Below are 22,348 nucleotides of genomic sequence, written 5' to 3'. Positions count from 1 at the left end.
TAACGTACCCCACAGAAAGAAGTCCAGAGGTGTAAGATCAGGAGAACGGGCTGGCCAGTTTATGCGTCCTCCACGTCCTATGAAACGCCCGTCGAACATCCTGTCAAGGGTCAGCCTAGTGTTAATTGCAGAATGTGCAGGTGCACCATCATGCTGATACCACATACGTCGACGCGTTTCCAGTGGGACATTTTCGAGCAACGTTGGCAGATCATTCTGTGGAAACGCGATGTATGTTGCAGCGCTCTCCGATACACACGATCGAACAGCGGAGGAGTGGTACTCCATCGTCAACTTTAGGTTACAATATCTCCGGATGTAATTAGCATTTTACAATGCAACAAATGGCACTGATTACGTATATGTTTATATGTTCAGATGTGCTAACAAAACTAACGTGATTCCATTTAAAAAAACGTAGGTTTGTGTTAAAAAACATACTTCCGTGTATTTTTGTATGGTTTGTATTAAACAATTACACTAGCCCCTCGCCTCACGTTCGGTCTGTGGAATTGGTTTGTCAGTATTTGATGTGGTTTACGAAATACATACAGCGGTAACGTTAGGTGACTCACCCTGTATATTGTGAATAGCAACGGTCCGACAACACTCCCCTGTGGCACACCTGGAATCACTCTTACTTCGGAAGACTTCTCTCCATTGAGAATGACATGCTGCGTTCAGTTCTCTCGGAACTCTTCAATGCAATCACACAATTGGTCTGATAGTCCATATGTTCTTACTATGTTCATTAAACGACTGTGGGGAACTGTATCGAACGCCTTGCGGAAGTCAAGAAACACGGCATCTACCTGGGAACCCGTGTCAATGGCCCTCTGAGTCTCGTGAACGAATAGCGCGAGCTGGGTTTCCCATGATCGTCTTTTTCGAAACGCATGCTGATTCCTACAGCGTAGACTTCTAGTCTCCAGAAAAGTCATCATACTCGAACATAATACGTGTCCCAAAATTCTATATAGGTGTATAGTTTTGCACATCTGTTCGACGTCCCTCAATATATCGATATTTAATTTGTATGACGTCTGTTATATTGAATGTGACTTCGCTAATAGGAGTGGAAGTTAAAGTTCCATTTCAAATTACCCTGATTAAAGGTGCTCCTATGCAAAGTGAATAAAGCCCAAATGATATAGTATTATTACGTGATCTGTCCTTAGGAACAATTCGTCACAGACACGCATACCTAACGCTAGGAAATTCTTCTAACATCTGAAATGATCTGCTGCTTATTCTGACCTAGTAACGGAAAGTTGTCACAGAGCCTAATAACGAGGCGACGAAACAGCCGTTGCCCTGGAACTCTCGACGCAAAATTAACTTCCGTGACTTGGAAATAATTTACTAATTCTAAGACATGACAGATATTTGAACAAATTGCTCGAAGCAGAAATGGTCCAAATTGAACCTTCGCTCGAATTAAACCACGAGAATACTATATCTGCATAAGACATTAGTGCAAAGCCTCTTAGCCATTCGGTGCTACTATCTAGCGAAAGTAATGCTCCATTTCGTTAAACTGACGAAAGGAAGGAAATAGTAGTGTAGACAAAGGATTTTCTTCGAACTACAGGATTATTGTTTGATCCCGAAAAGCATAATTATTCTACACAGAACAGGTTAATGTTAAATGACTCCGTAAAGAGGATTTGAAAAGACATAAAATGCAAAGCCTTATAGTGAATGAGACAACTTCCTGCTAAAACCGATTATTGATCAGAATTCGTAAACAGAACGGCATCTGCCCCACACTGACCGTAACCGCTCGTGTCACTCTGCTACGTATTCGCCAATATCGACTAAGCAGCCACACTGTTCCAATACAGCTCGTAAACAAAATAACCGATTTACCTTGGGTCGCAGAACAGGCGCATAGAGGGAGCTGTATATGCTTGTTACAGTCACATAGCCACTACAAGCCCACTGCTGTTTACATACACGACTCCTTCTCTCAATATACGTACATACAGCCACGACCGTTACGACGCCATACCACACGCGAGCAAACACCCTCATTACAGAGCAGCCCAAAGGGAACAGACTGAAGCAGAACGCCTTGTTTACTTCCAAACATGAAAGCCAGGTGCGGCGACCACGTCCTCGCTAGATACTGGCTGAAGCCACTCTCATCTCATAGACGTCAGGCATATACAGTCGTGTAGCCGAAGCAGCCACAAATACGAAGTATTCGATCAATGTGCCACAATATAACAGCAAAGATACACACCTTTCAAATTAAAATAAAAAAACAGTGCAGTTGTATTAGTCTATTTAAAAGTGGTGAAAACCTACAGGCTCTCTTTCTCTATTATAATTAGATTTTGAAAACAAAGTTGGAGAGAACTGAGCCGACAGAGATTTTCTACCCTAATATTTTTGTTAAAGTATCCAAGTACAAGATTAGATACTTTTCTTTCGATATTGTTTCCCTAGTTTGAGGTAAGCTACCCATGTGGTGAACGGTATCTACTGGCCTGCGTAGTGCCAATAGCAAAATGCTGAAAGTGAAGAAGTTACAGATAAGTGCTATAATTTTCTGTCTGAACCAGTACCAGCCGTTCTAGGCGCTTCAGTCCGGAACCGCTTCAGGTTCGAATCCTGCCTCGGGCATGAATCTGTCTGGTGTCCTTAGGTTAGTTAGGTTTCAGTAGTTCTAAGTCTAGGGGACTGATGACCTCAGATGTTAAGTCCCATAGTGTTTGGAGCCATTTTTTAACCAGTACCAGGTGCTAGGTATATTCCTTTAGCTTTTCTTCACATTAATATTCAAAAATATAGAAAATGAACTATAATTTTATAAATGGTTATAAATAAAAACGAAATGCTCGGATTAAAAAGAGTGTAACGCAGGGATCCAGTCTTTCACCCCTGCTGTTCAATCTCTACTTCGGAATAATAATGTCGGAAATGAAAGAAAGGTGCAAAAGTGAAATTAAAATTCAAGGTGAAAGGATATCAGTGACAAGACTCGCTGATCACTTTGTTATACTGAGAGTATGTGAAGCAGCATTACAGGATACGATTGATGGAATGGTCTAATGAGGACATGGTATGGATTGAGAGCAAACCGAAGAAAGACGAAAGTAATGAGAAGTAGTAGAAATGAGAACAGCGAGAAACTTAACATGAAAATTGTTGATCGCGAAGTAGATGAAGTTAAGGAATGCAGCTGTCTTGGAAGCAAAATTACCCTTATTGATTGGCGACTCCATGTTGTCTTGTGCACTACGACCAGATAACAGGTATACTTGAAAAAAGAGACAGCATTGGTCGTATATTTTTTACTATTGCAAAATCGATTTTCTGTCACTGAGTGACCATCTTCAGTGCTATATTGTATAACTTAAATTGGGATGCACTGTTGTCACTCTATGACTCTATGAGTCTATGTGATTGCCGTAAGCTTAGTGACAACAGTGCATCCCAATACAGCACTGAAGATGGTCACTCAGTGACAGAAAATCGATTTTGCAATAGTAAAAAATATACGACCAATGCTGTCTCTTTTTTCAAGTATACCTAAAATTACCATTGATGGACGCAGCAAGGAGGAGATAAAAAAGCAGACCAGCACCGGAAAAGACGGCATTCCTGTCGAAGACAAGTCAGCTAGTATCAAACATATGCCTTCACCTGAGGAAGAAATTTCTGAGAATACACGTTTGGATCACACCACTGCATGGTAGTGAATCACGGACAGTGGGAAAACCGGAACAGAAGAGAATCGAGGTGCTGGAGATGTGGTGCTACAGAATAATGTTGGAAATTATGTGGACTGGTAATATACAGTGTGAGGAGGTTCCCCGCAGAATCGGCGTAGAAAGGAACATGTGGAAAACACTGACAAGAAGAAGGGACAGAATGATAGGAAGTGTGCTAAGAGATCAGAGAATAACGTCCGTGATACTAGAGGGACTGACAGAGAGTCGCGGAACACGAAGATTTCAGTACATCAACAAAGGACACAACCGCTACTGTGAGATTAAGAGGTTAGTGCAGGAGAGGAATTCGTAACGGGATCCGTCGAATCAGTCAGTAGACTGATGACTACGAAAAAAAAAAAAGAAATTCCAGCAGGTGCTAAGAGTATGAAGCTACTGTTGCACAGCAGCTACTTTGGATGCAATGTTACAAGCCGAGTGTTCCTGGCTGCAGAGTTGCATACGCGGGAATCTCTGGTATGGGTTCTCCAGTACCGCAAGAAGCCAGCAGCATTCTTTATTACTTGATGCCTTCCATGCAATACTTCGAAGCTACGAGTAGCATCCCAGGTGCTGGTCATCGCTGCAGTTGAAGTCACGGACGATGGTGGTCGAGGTTAGGTTTGTTCTGTCACGCCCTCTCCGACAGCCGGTGAGAGTTCTGTGGTGTTCTTAGTGGTCCATTGCGAATGTCGTAGCTAATCTGAGCATTAAACGTTATCGTAGCGATTTATTAGTGAATTTTTAGTCCATTTGTTGTGAGTTGTCATTGCTGACGGTGGTAATCGAAAAATTTTAGATAAGCAAGCGAGTGATATAATTTGCAGGATATACGCTTTCTTCGAGCACAAAGAACAACACAACAACCGAGCTAGGTTAATGATTGGCTCCTTTTATCGACCTCCCGACTCAGCAGCATTAGTGGCAGAACGATTGAGAGAAAATCTTGAATACATTTCACATAAATTTCCTCAGCATGTTATAGTCTTAGGTGGAGATTTCAATTTACCAGATATAGACTGGTACACTCAGATGTTTAGGATGGGTGATAGGGACAAAGCATTGAGTGACATTATACTGAGTGCACTATCCGAAAATTACCTCGAGCAATTAAACAGAGAACCGACTCGTGGAGATAACATCTTGGACCTACTGATAACAAACAAACCCGAACTTTTCGACTCTGTAAGCGCAGAACAGGGAATCAGTTATCATAAGGCCGTTGCAGCATCCCTCAATATAGAAGTAAATTGCAATATAAAAAAAAGGAGGAAGGTTTATCTGTTTAGCAAGAGTAGTAGGAGGCAGATTTCAGATTACCTAACAGATCAAAACGAAAATTTCTGTTCCGACACTGACAATGTTGAGTGTTTATGGAAAAAGTTCAAGGCAATCGTAAAATGCGTTTTAGACAGGTACGTGCCGAGTAAAACTGTGAGGGACGGGAAAAACCCACCGTGGTTCAACAACAAAGTTAGGAAACTACTGCGAAAGCAAAGACAGCTTCACTTCAAATTTAAACGCAGCCAAAACCTCTCAGACAAACAGAAGCTAAACGATGTCAAAGTTAGCGTAAGGAGGGCTATGCGTGAAGCGTTCAGTGAATTTGAAAGTAAAATTCTATTACCAACTTCACAAAAAATCCTAGGAAGTTCTGGTCTTACGTTAAATTAGTAAGTGAATCGAAACAGCATATCCAGACACTCTGGGATGATAATGACATTGAAACAGAGGATGACACTCGTAAAGTTGAAATACTAAACACCTTTTTCCAAAGCTGTTTCACAGAGGAAGACGGCACTGCAGTTCCTTCTCTAAATCCTCGCACGAACGAAAAAATGGCTGACATCGAAATAAGTGTCCAAGGAATAGAAAAGCAACTGAAATCAATGAACAGAGGAAAGTCCACTGAACCTGACGGGATATCAGTTCGACTCTACACAGAGTACGCGAAAGAACTTGCCCCCCCCCTCCCCCCCCCCCCCTTCTAACAGCCGTGTACCGCAAGTCTCTAGGGGAACGGAAGGTTCCAAATGATTGGAAAAGAGCACAGGTAGTTCCAGTTTTCAAGAAGGGTCGTCGAGCAGATGCGTAAAACTATAGGCCTATATCTCTGACATCGATCTGTTGTAGAATTTTAGAAGATGTTTTTTGCTCTCGTATCATGTCATTCCTGGAAACCCAGAATCTACTCTGTAGGAATCAACATGGATTCCGGAAACAGCGATCGCGTGAGACGCAACTCGCTTTATTTGTCCATGAGACACAGAAAATATTAGATACAGGCTCAAGGTAGATGCCATTTTCCTTGACTTCGGGAAGGCGTTCGATACAGTTCCGCACTGTCGCCTGATACGCAAAGTAAGAGCCCACGGAATATCAGACCAGCTGTTTGGCTGAATTGAAGAGTTTTTAGCAAACAGAACACAGCATGTTGTTCTCAATGGAGAGACGTCTACAGACGTTAAAGTAACCTCTGGCGTGCCACAGGGGATTGTTATGGGACCATTGCTTTTCACAATATATATAAATGACCTATTAGATAGTGTCGGAAGTTCCATGTGGCTTTTCGCGGATGATGCTGTAGTATACAGAGAAGTTGCAGCATTAGAAAATTGCAGCGAAATGCAGGAAGATCTGCAGCGGATAGGCACTTGCTGCAGGGAGTGGCAACTGACCCTTAACATAGTTGTGATGTATTGCGAATACATAGAAAGAAGGATCCTTTATTGTATGATTATATGATAGCGGAACAAACACTGGTAGCAGTTACTTCTGTAAAATATCTGGGAGTATGCGCACGGAACGATTTGAAGTGGAATGATCATATAAAATTAATTGTTGGTAAGGCGGGTGCCAGGTTGAGATTCATTGGGAGAGTCCTTAGAAAATGTAGTCCATCAACAAAGGAGGTGGCTTACTAAACACTCGATCGACCTATACTTGAGTATTGCTCATCAGTGTGGGATCCATACCAGGACAGAGGAGGTAGAGAAGATCCAAAGAAGAGTGGCGAGTTTCGTCACAGGGTTATTTGGTAAACGTGATAGCGTTACGGACATGTTTAGCAAACTCAAGTGGCAGACTCTGCAAGAGAGGCGCTCTGCATCGCAGTGTAGCTTGCTGTCCAGGTTTCGAGAGGGTGTGTTTCTGGATGCGGTATGGAATATATTGCTTCCCCCTACTTATACCTCCCGAGGACCCCACGAATGTAAAATTAGAGATTCGAGCGCGCACGGAGTGTTTCCGGCAGTCGTTCATCCCGCGAACCATACGCGACTGGAACAGGAAAGGAAGGTAATGACAGTGGCACATAAAGTGCCCTTCGCCACACACCGTTGGGTAGCTTGCGGAGTATAAATGTAGATGTAGATGTAGCATGTGTTTGCGCGTGCAGAATCCGTCGCTTGGGGTTGGCAACAGTGCAATCCCCGTCCGTTACCCGATTTGCGCGGACATCTTTCAAAAAATTGGTTCAAATGGCTCTGAGCACTATGCCACTTAACTTCTGAGGTCATCAGTCGCCTAGAACTTAGAACTAATTAAACCTAACTAACCTAAGGACATCACACACATCCATGCCCGAGGCAGGATTCGAACCTGCGACGTAGCGGTCGCTCGGCTCCAGACTGTAGCACCTAGAACCGCATGGCCACTCCGGCCGGCGGCATCTTTCAATCGTGAATCGTAGTGTAGCAGGCAGTGATGGCTAGCGGCCAGCAGTGTTTTGCTTGCGGAGGACACCTTAGTTGCCGGCCGTGGTGGCCGAGCGGTTGTAGGCGCTACGGTCTGGAACCGGGTGACCGCTACGGTCGCAGGTTCGAATCCTGCCTCGGGCATGGATGTGTGTGATGTCCTTAGGTTAGTTAGGTTTAAGTAGTTCTAAGTTCTAGGGGACTGATGACCTCAGTAGTGAAGTCCAATAGTGCTCAGAGCCATTTGAACCATTTGAACACCTTAGTTTGGCGGCGTAAGCCCAAAACAGGAGCGGTAGCGTGTACTGCCACTGCCACAACCTATTCACATTAATGACCTGAGTACAAATGACAGCGCTGCCAATGCACTGCCGTTTTATACCTCATGTACACCGTATCATCACCGTCTGTATATCTACATATCGCTATCCCATAACTTTAGACAACTAAGTGTAAATGCAGATGTTGTCCAAGCCGCAGGTTGCGCTGTTGTATTTAACCACGGACAGCACCAACTCTAGACACTGCAAGTATCAGTCGTGGTCAAAACAGTTTCCTGTGTGGTTGTGAGGGCATTTTGTCGGAGCTAAGTGAACTCGAACGTGGGTAAATTGATCGTGTTTATATGGGGGGGGGGAGGGAGGAGGGGGTGCTATTTGCTTACGTAAACAAAAGGAGCTGAAGTTTTTGGTGTTTCAAAAAGCACCGTATCGAATATTTATAATACATACAGGAAAAGCAGAAAACGTCATCCGCTAAGTCACATCGTGGAGGAAAGTTTGTATTGAATGGTTGTGACGGAGGTGATTGAAGAGGATTGAGACCAAAACTAAGAGGACAACAGCTCCATAAATCACAGCAGAAGCGAATGCCGAACCCGCGAAGCCTGTCAGCACCAAAACTACACGAAGGTAGCTCCGTAAGTGGGGAACTCAAGGCCGATCTGGAATTTTAAAAGCACTCATCAGTGATGCAAATGCTTGCAACAGGAAAACGTGCTGCCGAAGCCATAAAACCGCAAACGTGGAGCAATGGAAGAGCGTCATTTCGTTGGTTGTGTCTTATTCTAGTTTCCAACTTCTGGTCGAGTTTAAGTACCAAGAGTGAAACATGGCGGGACGTTCGGTGAAGATTTTGGACACCCATATTGTTGTATTTCATGGCCCTCATGGTTACGCTGCAAGGTCGCATTACTGTCAAGGTTTAGGTGACCATTTTTGCTGATCATGGCCAGTCCATGATACAAATTTCGTTCTCCAATGGCATGCTGTGTCCCAAGACAACAGGGGCCCCTTTTCACACAGATCGCATCGTCCAGGACTGCTTTTGTGAGCACGAGGACGTATTGTTCCATTTACACTTTTCCTATAACGTATTAGGTATGGCAATATTTAGCGTCTTTGGTCTTTCCATATTTTTGCCCATCCCCGAATGTCGACCGCGTATCCCTCGTCTGGATGTGACCGTCTATCTAAACCTCAGGCCGCAACAACACGGAGTGTTGACAGCGTCAATGTTTTGGAATTTAGGATTATGGAAACCTTGGAATCTACAGGAATGATGAAACAATAACAAACATATTGTTTGTGATACGTATGTTATCAGACACACGCGACATGAAATTTTTTTGCCGGCCGCTGTGACCGAGCGGTTCTAGGCATTTCAATCCGGAACCGCGCTGCTGCTACGGTCGCAGGTTTGAATCCTGCCTCGGACATGGATGTGTGTGTGATGTCTTTAGGTTAGTTAGGTTTAAGTAGTTCTAGGAATTAGGGGACTGATGACCTCAGATGTTAAGTCCCATAGTGCTTAGAACCATTTGAACCACTTGAAATTTTTTCCTGTCGACAATTCAGTTCACGGAATTAATGCTAGGAACTACTGTCCCCAGAGCAACTCTCTCCGAATAATAGTCTCTCGTTATTCAGGAGTACCTTCGACTCTTTATTATTAACATGCGGTGCTAGAGTGCAAGATATAGTTAATGAAAACTGTAAATGAAATATTGTAGAATCTGTATTTGAGCTGAATCCGCGGCTGCTTTCACAGTACTACAAATCTTTGTCTAGTGAATGTATTACGGTTTCTCTCCATTCCATTCACTAAATTGTGCCTGAAAATATTGTTTACGCCCCTCTGTGCTAACATCCTGGTATTATATCCGCGTCACCTACAGGACCAGTACATAACGTGGTAAAGAGTTTTCGTTAGTGACACCTTAAAAATCGGTTCCTGTAATTTTCTAAACACTTATTCGCGAAAATGTCTTTTCACTATTTCATCTGTAGCAGGTTAGATTCTCCTGCGAATGAAACAAGCCTGACCACCAACGGTGTTACTTTTCTTTGTATATGGTCGATATCCCTCCTCCCCAATAACAGCAATCTGATATCCGTTTCACACACTTACGTCACATTCGAGAATATACTACGCTAGTATTTCATACTTTAAACTATTTCGTTTTTGAAGCAAACTCCATTGTTTGAGTGTTCAACCTTCCATTAGTTTTACCTACGACTGAGCCTAAGTATTCGATTCCTTTCATGTCGACGCCTAATGTTACTGGCAGTTGTTTTCGTGGCATGATTGTATGTACAGTGTGAATGCTAACTCCATCAACACAATTTCTGAGGTTGTCGGGGGATATTTTCTGAGTATTTTGTTATAACGGAACCGTGGTCTCCAGTGACTTCTTACATACTCATTGCATTTCTTCTGATTTCTTGTCCGCATTTCTCTTTGTATCTCTATTGCATGAAAATGTTGACGGTATGGGTTGCGTGTCGTGTTTGGAAACAAACTTGTTCCTTTCACTCACGGTGCTGTTGTTGACGAAACTGATATCCACATTACTCCTTGCCCACTCTATTCGTTTTTCCTGCAGTGTTTCACGGAAACAAAGGTAACCGGGGTAACAAACCGAATAAATCATAATCACATTACTACACTATAACTAGCCAACAGAGAGTAAGGCTCCCTTACACCAAAATGCTCAGGAAAGACCCCTGAACGATCTTATTGGTGGAGGCCGCGTTCATCCTGCGCCTGCCATTCATGTTAATGTATGTAATGTAGTCATAAGTTTCTTGAAGAGTGCAACGTAATTTTAGTTGACCTGAAGTTTTTTCTGTTATTCTTTGCAGTATGTTGGTTTTTTTCTGGAAAAAACGACAATTTGTCTATCGAGTGCGTGATTGATTCTTCTGTAAAAATTCTTTTGTTTATTTATAGACACAATCATACGTTTATGACACAGTCATAACCGGTTTCGGCCATACAATGACCATCTTCAGATGCTAAAACAATACAAAAGAAAATTTATATTACAACCTAAAAAAAAGTGAAATATTTAACCACGCTTATTAATGATCTAACTGAATTTATGCGAAATACATATAGTTCATACCTAAAGGCGACATACACTGAACACAGGTTCATGCGTTGTCAAACTTGCTATAAAATGTAAAACACCGGTCTTATATAGATATAAAAATTTGTTAGATTTTGTTCATCCTCTTTGCGCTAGATGCGCTCGTCCTCTATAAGATAGTCTTAATTTTTCAAAAGCCTAAAATATACAAATTTTGGTTTTCTCTGGCTGGGTATTGCTGTAATTTAAACGGATTTCACATCCGTAGTAAATTTGCTCGTAACTGTTGCTGTTAAATGTATAATTTTGAACATCATTGGCACCAACATACTCATCAAGAGCACAGGTGATGTTACTCTTGTAGCTGTCAGCGATTCTCCGTTCTGCATAAGGTACTGCGTCTGTCTGGGCAGAAGGGTTGACTCTAGCAGCGAACTTAACTAGGTATCAAATATGAAAGCGTTTTATTTACCAAGTCTCGTTATCGTACAGATGCAAAATTCTTTTGAAAGTCAAGAAACATGGAATTTCCTCGTTCCGTCTATCCTTGGCCTTCAATGTCATGTGGAACAGCTCGAGTTGAGTTTCGCATAGCGTTTAGGGTACTTGGAGTGAGACTAACATTTAATGATCACGTGTATTGCAAATCAGTGTGGACATAGATACCACGTAGGACGACTCAAAATATAACCATAAACATCATCGATACGCTGTATGTGTAAACACCATTTGCGTTGTACGCCCGGGAAACTGACAAGTGAGACTAAACTGTGCGGATATAACAACGTAGCGAGAAGCAATTGGCAGGAAACAGAGTGTATGATGGCATTAGCAAAGCGCGGATCCCATGTGAAACGCTTCGACATCTCTAAGGAACTGAACAAGCCGATATTATTATTGAGTCGTGTCTCAGCACATTAATCGCATAATCGGTTTGTGACTGACACAGTCACCTCTTTAATTGCAATTTCATTACAATGGAACGGCTTCGACTGTACTCTCAAAAGGAGTGTTGTTCTATAACCATTTTTGTTAGATGTGCTTAATTGTGATTTCCAATGACATTTCACTGAACATTCATCAAGTAAAGTTAGTCCGTTCTGCAAATAATGCATTTTCTAAAGTTATTCCAGTAGACTATAGAAACGGAAGTAACTTTCACAAGCTGCGACATCGTCGCGAAAAAACACAGTGACCCGTATATGTAATACGTTTCCTTTAATTTACGTCGATGGTCACAATCTTTTTTGTTTAACAGATTACCGGTTTCGGTCTTTAATGACCATCATCAGATCTGTTTCATAAAAACAAAGTCCTAATGTACTGCAGCCATAGTGGCATCGTCAAATGTTAAATGCGGAATCAGCACCAGCATCGTCAAATACATATAAATCACATCACATGCACAAGTCATGTTGTCAGTAAAACTACTCAATGAGTAGTTTTACTGTCAACATGACTTGTGCATGTGATGTGATTAATATGTATTTGACGATGGTGGTGCTGATTCCGCATTTAACATTTAACATTTTCTCTATAAATGGACGCTCCCTTAATGTCGAAAGAAGCCCATTGTATTAAAATCTGCAGAGTAATAGGAATATCACCAGCGGTAAACAAAGTACGTTATAAATAGGACAGAATTCCCCATTGTTTCGGACTTACGTACTTGACTGGAAACAACGCATTATTTTAGAACAGGCTAAGCACAACTTTTCTGGGTATGCCAATTAGAAACAAAATCCCTTTGCAGAAAAGTGAACGCCAAGAAAAATATGTGGCGTGCGCCCATCGTCATAGATCCAGGCGTCTCCGTCAGGAAGTTGCGCATTGGCAACCTTCTCAGTTACCTTGAAATCTTCATTGTAGATGACCATCAGCTGCTTATTTTTATGCTCAATGCTACTGGTTTCGATCAGTAGGTCGTTATGAAGCTGAAGCAAAGTGTCCGACGACATAATGGTCTACAGATCGACACCTCCCACACATCACAGATACAAATATCTCCTCAATAACAATAGCAAAAACGGTGGTCTTTATTAGTTATCACTAAAATTTATCTTTTAACACAGCATAAAAGACTGAGAAGTTGCAAGTCAAATTTTAATTCCGTAGGGACATCTTTTATTCCGTACAACGCCTGTTCTGTAGATGTATTTCCAATTTAAAGTAAATGGTTTGTGTAGTATATAAGACATGTATTGATAGGTGAAGGCTTTTATACAAGTAAGACGTATAGCACAAAGAAGACTAAAATGTTTTATGAAAGGACTGACAAGAAAAATAATAGAAAACGAACAACATTAGTTTTCACGGTTGCTTGGCTGGTTAGTAGCAGTTCCGATGGCATGTAACTTCTATGAATGAAGGTCGTATAACGATGAATTTTTATGCAGTAGTAATAACGTTGTATGAAGAACTTTCTATATTTTTAGCTGTGTAGTGTCTCCTGACGCCGTTACAGTGATACGTAGCAGACCATCTCTGCAGTGTTACCTGCCACTACCCAGTCAACTGTCTTCAGATAAAACGGTGAATAAATGATAATAACAATTAATATTTAAATAGTTTTCTTGCTACCGCCACTTCTGTTAAACTGCTAATGGTTGCTCAAGTAAGCTGTGTTTTCACTGCCTGTTCAAAAGTCACTCTGATGTCGACAAAATTTAACTTCAACCCCACACACAGAAGACTAGCTAAAACCAACATGGATTACCTGACGACTTCTCCACTTACGTTTTGCTTCTCCTTTTTAATACACAGATTGTATACACACATACATCTACACATTCGAGCACTTCGTCAGTCCATCAGACAACTCCAGCTTGAAAATTATATCATAAGCAGTGGAAGTATGTAGAAATTAAAATTAAGATCTACGTTAAATGCTGTTAATTATGAAACCCTGTAATATCTGAAGCTGCTTATTTATCTGATCACAACATAAACAAGTTTTGCTTTAGTATAATACGTTCTGTTTGCCGGAGTTCGGCTCAAAGGCTAGATTTAAGTTCTTGTCGCTAATATCAAATTGAAGAAATGCTACAAAATCTAATTTTATAATACTCCATGGGAAACTGAGTTTTAAGTCTGTATTAAATGATTTACAAAAGCTCTAGAGAGTTTTACGTTTTCACTGTATCGGCCATGTCAGCTTACTTCTGTCCATATGATTTCAAATGCAAAAACATCTCTCGTTCAGACACCGATTTATTTTGTTACAATACTTCGTATTAACTGTTATGGTTTGTATAAAACTGATAAATTTTGTGTTTCATACACAGCTATTTCTTATTGTAGTTCGTCGATGACCAGCGCCCTTTTTATCCTAGCTTCCTACCTTTTGGACATCATCGGCTACAGTTGGATGCTGCATGATCTCTGGTCCTCTCACCGCGTATCGCATCGTCGCTATACTCGTGTGCTAAAAATGACAGCCCTCGATATCGAGTACAAACAGATTCTTCTGAGAAGTTGTCCACCAAAATCTTGCTCCGAAACGTAGCCCATTGACAACTTGACGTTCGTAGGTCATAAACAACTCTCGGAAAAGCTTCTGGATGGATTGGACGAGGGATTCCAGCGAAAACACACTCATGCAGTAGTAGAGAGCACATGCCCCGTTATATTAACTGGTTCGAAGGCATGCACATATATTTACAATTTCAATTTGCACAAAATTCGTGTGATTCCCTTCCTGTTAGTCCTAAATTTGGTCTCAAATTCAACTGGTCATGTCATTTAATCTTTCCCACACAACTCATTCATGGGCCACAGTCCACACACAAATTCATTCCAACGAGATTTCAATTCATGATGGTAGTTGCTTCTTTACACCTTTTCCACCTGTCCCTCTTAATTCAGCGTCCATCAGCCACAGAACATTTAGTACTTAACGCTGATGAATCAGCCACTGAACGCTTCCAAAATACCTTCACTGTTCGCTTCTTGTTGCGGATTTTTACAAGAAAATACCTCTGTCCACTCTTCAACTTATCAGTCCCCTTCTCTGGCTTCCTTCTATGTAACACAGTCCTTGTATATTTAAGATAGTTCGATGTAGAGTCATATAGCATCGCCTTTATGCAGCGATACAACATCAATCTTTATCTGTTCGCTCTCAACTCAAACTCCACTTTATCTCATAAGTTAAAGTATTTGTTTTACAACTCTGTTTCACTACGTATATTCAAACTAAAGCGATGAAAAAAAGTTAGTATGGAGTCCACGATTCGAACCCGGATCTCCTGTGCGCTAGGCAGATGCACTAACCACTACCCCATCCTGGCACAGTGGCTTTGGACAAATAAGGTACTACCCAAGCACGCCTCCCTCCTCAGTCCGAATTCCCGTTCACACTTCAACCCACTTTGCGTGAGATGTAGGGAGTTGGGGTTACGAGCACAGAGTGCATTGGTGCCAGATGCATCCAAGATGGTGGAAATGACGTCATCCAAGATGGCGACCGTGACGTCAGCTGATGATGCCAGTACCGTTATCCAAGATGGCGTCTTTTGCTGGGAAAGTGGTGTGCCACCCCCCCCCCCCTGCTCCCCCATTTCTGACTTTTTACACGATGGCAAGTTATCCTCTTGGAAAATAGCCTGGAAAATTTTAATTTTGGCTGTAGTTCCTTCGTCCCATAGCTGTTTTGATGTGCCCCCCCCCATCCACCTACCCATGGTAAGTTATCCTCTTGGAAAATAGCCTGGAAAATTTTAATTTTGGCGGAAGTTCCTTTATCCCATGGGTGTGTTGATATGCCCACCCCACCACCTGTAATATTATTGGGATTTCCGTCGTATGAAAGGTGTGAGTACCCTTGGAAAGGCATTCACCTATCTGTACATTAAATGATCAACTTCTGAGATGAGATCTATTCTTTGAAAGACATTTGTTTTATATAATTTACGTAACTGTAAAGATGCGCATCTAGAGAGGACGCTAATACATCGATTGCGCAGTCAAAGAAACATTTTAACAGAAGCTGAACTGTCGTTCCGCTTCGATCTAAATAAAAGATGACAGTAAAAAAAAAAAAAAAACTTTTGTAGATCTTCTGATTTTAATGTACTTCTGCTTGTAATGTGAAAACGTAAAGGTGGTCGACTTTAAGCTAGAAAAGTGAGCGGTCTTGCCAGCGTGCAGACAACACTATTAATTAATAAAATTCAAGTAATTTATGTTAGAAACTGTAAATCGGCAAGTTATTCTTATGAAGGTGTTGAACAGTGCAAGAATTGTCTTTAACGAAGGAGAAAAGTAATGACTGTAATTTGTGACAAAAACGTAAACCAAGTAGACAGCATAGGGCAAGCTGAAATCTGATCGCACCATACAGTTAGAAAAGTACTTATGTAAGTTATATTGTTTATAAATAAGCCCTAATTTGCTAGTGAGAATTGTTTAAATATATTTAGTATTTACCAGATTTCTTATTCTGTTCTTTTCCTTTATACTTTTTTACTTCCATGCCATATTATTTTTATAAATGTCAAACAGCCTTTACTACAGCAGAGAGTACTGCGGCATCCTGGTCGTGTACAGAAGGCCGCCCCTTGTCTTCTATACAACTCATAGCAGCCCCATTTATTAATGAGTTCATTTGCAAATGCATTTTTTTTTACTGTTCATTGTTAAAGGTCCCTTAGGTAATTATAAAATTCATACTGATTACGTAAAGAAATCCGGGTTGTTCTTTTCCAAGTAATATAAGTCTTTGCGTAATCAAAAACTAGCCTCCTTCTGACAACGATCAGGAGCCGACCAGAAGACGGACGTCTTCGACCGCTTTCGTGTCTCCTGTGGCAAAGCTGTGCCAAACTGGGAACACGACATTCTAGTATGAAACACAGATTTAAACTGAAAGAATTAAGATATATTTAATAATAATAAGAATAATTTTTTATCATACTAGATGTGGCGCCCGAACAGGGATCTGATAAAAAATTTTTAATCTGTTCTGTTATTGTTTCATGACATCATCCGGTGGACATCGGGAAGCCGTAAAGGAAGTACTGAACGAAACCGTGGAAGTATTACAAAAAAAATTCGAAAAATAACAGCAGTGCGCAAAACGACTGATGTAAGTACGGTTTTCATTACGCATAAAATCTCGCGTCTTGTATAAAAAAAAACTGATTTCCGGAATTTCTTTCCTTACTGCTTCATTTTATCCTATCGCATTTATTTCCTTGCAGAGTTTCTTATTTACGTAGTTAGAATTCATTTCTGATCATCTCTTCATGCAAAGTTTATTTGTTAGTATTATGAGCACCTTCATTGTTGCTACGGTTAAGAACACAAGATGGATGCCATAATAGCAGATTCAGTGTCTAGTAGGTGTTTGTCACTTATTTTCAAAGTTAGGTGCCATCTTGTCTTCTACCCGGTATAGCTCTGCAATTGTCAGCTACCGCGGTGTGACGTTTGACTATCAGGGCGCGCATTGAGAGTTGACGATCGGCGTGCCGCGAAATATTTCTTTGAGCAGTTACGTCACAAACTTGAAAATAAACAAGGCAGATGACAAAGGAAAACCGACAAACAGTGTGGATGACGGTGATGACGCAGTTGTCAAGTCATACCCACTACGTTCGCGAACGGGAGCAGGCAGACCCGATTCGCGAATGGAGAGAACGGTAGACGATGATGGTGTGCGTGACGTATCGTCACAGCAATCATCGTCACAGCAAGCGGGAGAAAATTCGATGGTTGAAATTATGAGAATTTTTTTTCAAGAAAGAGAACAGGAGAAATTGGAAAGGGAAGCTTATAAATTACAAGAACAACGTGATAGAGAACAGGAGAAACGGGAAAGGGAAGCTTATAAATTACAAAAACAACGAGATAGAAAAGAAAGGGAACAAAAAGAAAGGGAAAAGGAACGGGAGACAGAGCGAAAATGGTTTGACCTAAATACCATGATTGGTACAATGAAAAATAGGTTAGATAATATTGGTGCTAACTTAGAGGCAAGAATAAGGACAGTCACGGTGGAATATATCTCGGAATTAAGTACTAAAGTTAATGAAAGGATAGAAGGTGTTCTGCAGAAGGTAGATGCATGTGAGAGCACAGTAGGTAACGTGCACAAAGACATCAAAGTACAAACCGAAAGTTGCCAGGCAGTTACAACGGAAGTTTCAAAAAAGTCCGTTGAGGTCGGAGCTAAAGTAAACAAGCTTGCAGACAATGTCATCACTCTGCAAGGCCAGGTCAATGGCCTGACACAGGCGCTATCCGAAATTAACATTGAAAAGAGGGTGAATGATGCTGCAGCAAACGTACGTTCCACGATAGGAAAAGAATTTGTAGAATGGGTCGAGACTAAGGAACAGTACATAGAAAACAAGGTTCAACACGACTTAAAAGAAGCCGTTAAGTCAGCCACGGTTGAAGTTTTAGCTGCTCCAGGTACATCAGGAGATACGATTCTCACTGAATTAGGAGAGATTCGTAGAGTTTTTCACCGAGATCTTCCCGAGTGGAAACGACACCTCACTGAGGAAATCGAGCAGTTGAAACAACAAGTCAATGATTTTCCTAATGACAATAGAAGTGAGTATTCAAACTTGCTTTCTTCAGAACATGAATACAATAAAAATCCCGTGTCTCGTGTAAAATTCTCTCCACTTGTACATGGTCACAGCAGTAAGAATCCGTCAGTACGCAACCAGAATGATCAAGTAACTCTTGTCGAGCTCATGAAAGAAGAAAGCGTTCTCAAGCACCGCGTATTCCAGCCTTTTCTGCCAGAGAAACGCAACATCCACCCAATGGTTTTTCTGAAGTCATTTAATGGTGTTTTTCCTGAGAGCTGGGATGACAAGCAACGTATGCGCTTTATAGTAGGTTACATTCAAGGAGAGGGTTCTGTCTGGGGAACAGAAGTAATTGACAGATGTAATAATTACGCTGACTTCGAAAAGCAATTTCTGAACAAATTCTGGAGTTCAGGTATACAACAACGCCTTAGAAAGGAAGTATATAATGCTGAACCGTTTAACACGAGAAGTGCTGGTCTCCGTAGGTACTTCGAGAAATACCTGCGAAAAATACAATATTGGGACACGCCCATTTCCACGAAGGACGTAATTATGATCCTTAAGTCAAAGCTACCGGTATAAATCAGGGAGAAGTTAGTAAATGTCAGTGACGACGACACGGAGGCTTTTCTGTCAGTACTTGACAACCTTGACATGATTCAAGAAGACGTGCGTGCTAGTGCGCGGAGTAATTGTAATCTTGGCCTGCACACTACACAGCCGCACGGTGTAGGCGCAGACTCAGGTATGTCATACCAACCAAACAACAGTAAAGGACACGACGTTCCGTGCGATAATAACAACTACTATCGCCGTAACGGGAAGCAGAAACATAAATTCCAGGATCAAAACAGGTTCCAACCCATATACCGGACAACACAACAGCAATACGGTAATTCACCAGTTAATTACAATGATCGCTATCACTACAATAACGATCGCCAAAATAATAATAATTTCAATGGAAAAGGACGTTGGATTAACACCAACAGTAAACAGCAGCATGGTAACCAGCCTAGATTCCAGCACTGTTCTCAAGGGAGAAATGCTCCAGATCCTTCCAAGAAATACAAACAACAGTATGCTCCAAACTTTAGGAATAGTCCTCCACCTTTTACTATCAAAGTCAAAATCATGAACCTCAAAATTCTCGCATCTATTATGCCCGAGCAAACCCGCCAACACACACCATCTCGACTGAAATTCCGGCAAACAGCTCGCAACTTAGGTGGAATACGGAAGCAAACTTCGTACCGAACGTACCGCCCGGTACTTCAAAAGTAATTGTGAGCGAAATTCAATCCAATGAACATGCGGAAAACTAAAAGCAGCTTCTTTTTCTTGCCTCCTTGGGGAAGCTGCGGAACATGTTGGGGGCGATTTCATTAGAGGGCAAATCAACCTTATACGATATGACAATGACTGTCACTTACGAGATGACTTGCTGAAGGAGAATGACGTTTTGAATGGTGAGGATTTATGGGAAAACCAGGTTCAGGCATCCACTATGATTCATATTCATGATGTACCACTTGTCGCTATAATAGATACTGGTGCCAATATCAATGTTTTGTCTTTATATGTATATAAGAAAGTGTGTTCTGTAGCAAAAGTTCTTTCATTGCCAGTACAAGGGTGTACTGTATCCGGAGCTGTAGGCTCTCTAGTTCAAAAGATGACGCTACAAATTCATGTACCAGTGAGATTTGCATCAGACACCGTACCGTGTACTTTTCTAGTTGTTAAAAATCTGTCAGTACCTTGCCTCCTAGGAATGGAGTTTCTACGTAAGAATCGTGTCATCATAGATTTGTATGAAGGTACATGTACTCTCAGATGCAGTGATAAGAGTATAGTGATTCGACTTATGAGGACCAAAGTTAAGTTGTCCAGCCAAGAACATAAAGTAAAGCTCTGCAAGCTCACATCTCGGCAACAATATTTCAATTATTTAGACGAGTCAGGAGATGCGGACGAAGACTCTGACATTACCGACACATGAAGAATTACTGACGAAGGCTAATGAATCTGACGGATTAGGTGACCGACAAAGAAAGGAACTATACGACCTGTTGACACAATTTACCAATGTGTTTTCTAAGAAACCGGGAATCATAGCCAACTATGTATTCGACATGAAGGTTAAGCCCCACAGCACCTACTGTAAAACCACCTATGCAGTTCCGCAATCCCGCAAGGAAGCAGTACGACAGGAAACCCGCAAAATGTTAAACTGGAAAATAATTGAGCCCTCTGACTCTCCATATTCGAGCCCATTATTGTCTATATTTAAACAGGACGGAAGTGTTAGGCTTGTTCTAAACGCTACGAACATCAACAAAATTATTGTTCCTGTGTGTACCCGACCGGAAGCATTGGAGGAGCAACTGCAAAGGTTTTATGGTATCAAATTTCTAACCTCCATCGACCTTCGAAGTAGCTATTGGCAGGTGAAGTTGTCGCCTTCTTCAAGGATGTACACGGCCTTTATCTTTGCGGGTCGGTCATATCAATTTCGTGTCGTACCCTTTGGCTTGAATATTAGTTCAGGTGTCTTTATTGCCGCACTTGACCATGTCTTAGGTCATGATTTACTGGACAAAATAACTGTCTGTGTCGATGATATCTTAGTAGCCTCGACTTCATGGGAGGAACATCTTGACTTGATTCGGAAAATCTTCGTGAGGTTTGCTAACTTTGGCATTACTGCCAATTTACAGTAATCAAAGTTTGTAAAAAAGGAAGTAAAATTCCTTGGTCATATTATCTCTTCTGAGGGAATCTCTCCCGATCCTAACAAACTGTCTGCAATAAGGAACTTCCCTGTGCCCTGCACCAAAAGACAATTAAAAGGGTTTCTAGGGTTAACGTCTTTCTTTCGTCGCTTTATACCAAATCAATCCATGAACAGTCCAGTGTTGCACAATCTATTAAAGAAAAACGCTCATTGGGTATGGACCTCGGAATGTCAGCAAGCCTTTGACAAAATCAAACAAGCTCTTCTGAATAGCAATATCCTCAGTCATCCGGATATGAACTCCGAATTCTGCATTTCTTGTGACGCCTCATTTCAAGACTTGGGTGCTTGTTTGTTCCAGCTAAAGAAAACTAGAGATAAAGAAGAGATTAGGATAGTTAGTTTCGCCAGTCGTGTGCTGACGGAGTGCGAGAGATCGTACTCTGTTACAGAGTTAGAAGGATTGGCAGTTGTATGGGCGTTCCGCCGTTTTAATTATTACATTTATGGCCATCCGATCAAAGTGTATTCCGACCATCAAGCTCTTAGCTTTCTCCTTTCGTGTAAGCTCTATCATCCGAGGCTTACTCGCTGGTGCCTATTTCTGCAGGAGTACAATTTCGAAATTGTTTACGTGAAAGGCAAGAACAACATCGTTGCAGATGCACTGTCACGCATGCCGGAAGGTATGCCGGAGCCTACGGAACTTGTAGAACAGATTTCCAATCACAAGATACTCCTTATGAAAGATCCGTTGAATCGTAGTTATTTTCTACGACTTTGCCGACAGATGGGTACTCTGCAAGAAAGTGACCGTAAATGGAAGAGAGTCAAACAGCTTCTACAAAACAACCCCAATCATCGTTTGTCGAAATTTTATAAATCACACAATGGTGTTTTATTTCATCGTACATCTATGTTGACGGAACAATGGTGTGTTTGTATTCCTGAGGAGTACGTTGAATATCTCATATGGTACACTCGCCTATCCTGGGGACATTATGGCCCCGAGAAGTGTAAAAGAAAGATTTCTGCCTATTGCTACGTACCCAATCTGCATAAGAGAATTCATAAACTGCTAAGCACTTGTTTAATCTGTCAGAAGGCAAAGCCTTTCAATCTTTCGAATGTCATACCTTTGAATCCTATCTACACTGAGCGTCCTAACCAAATAGTCAGTCTCGACTATGCGGGTCCACTTCCTAGAGGAAGAGGAGGTGCTAAGTACCTTGCTGTTTCGCTAGACCTCTTCACTAAGAACGTGCGATTATACGCGATGA

Source organism: Schistocerca nitens, chromosome 7 (assembly GCF_023898315.1).
Source record: "Schistocerca nitens isolate TAMUIC-IGC-003100 chromosome 7, iqSchNite1.1, whole genome shotgun sequence".
NCBI lineage: Eukaryota > Metazoa > Arthropoda > Insecta > Orthoptera > Acrididae > Schistocerca > Schistocerca nitens.
The sequence above is the reverse complement of the archived record's forward strand: the minus strand, read 5'-3'. Positions refer to the sequence as shown.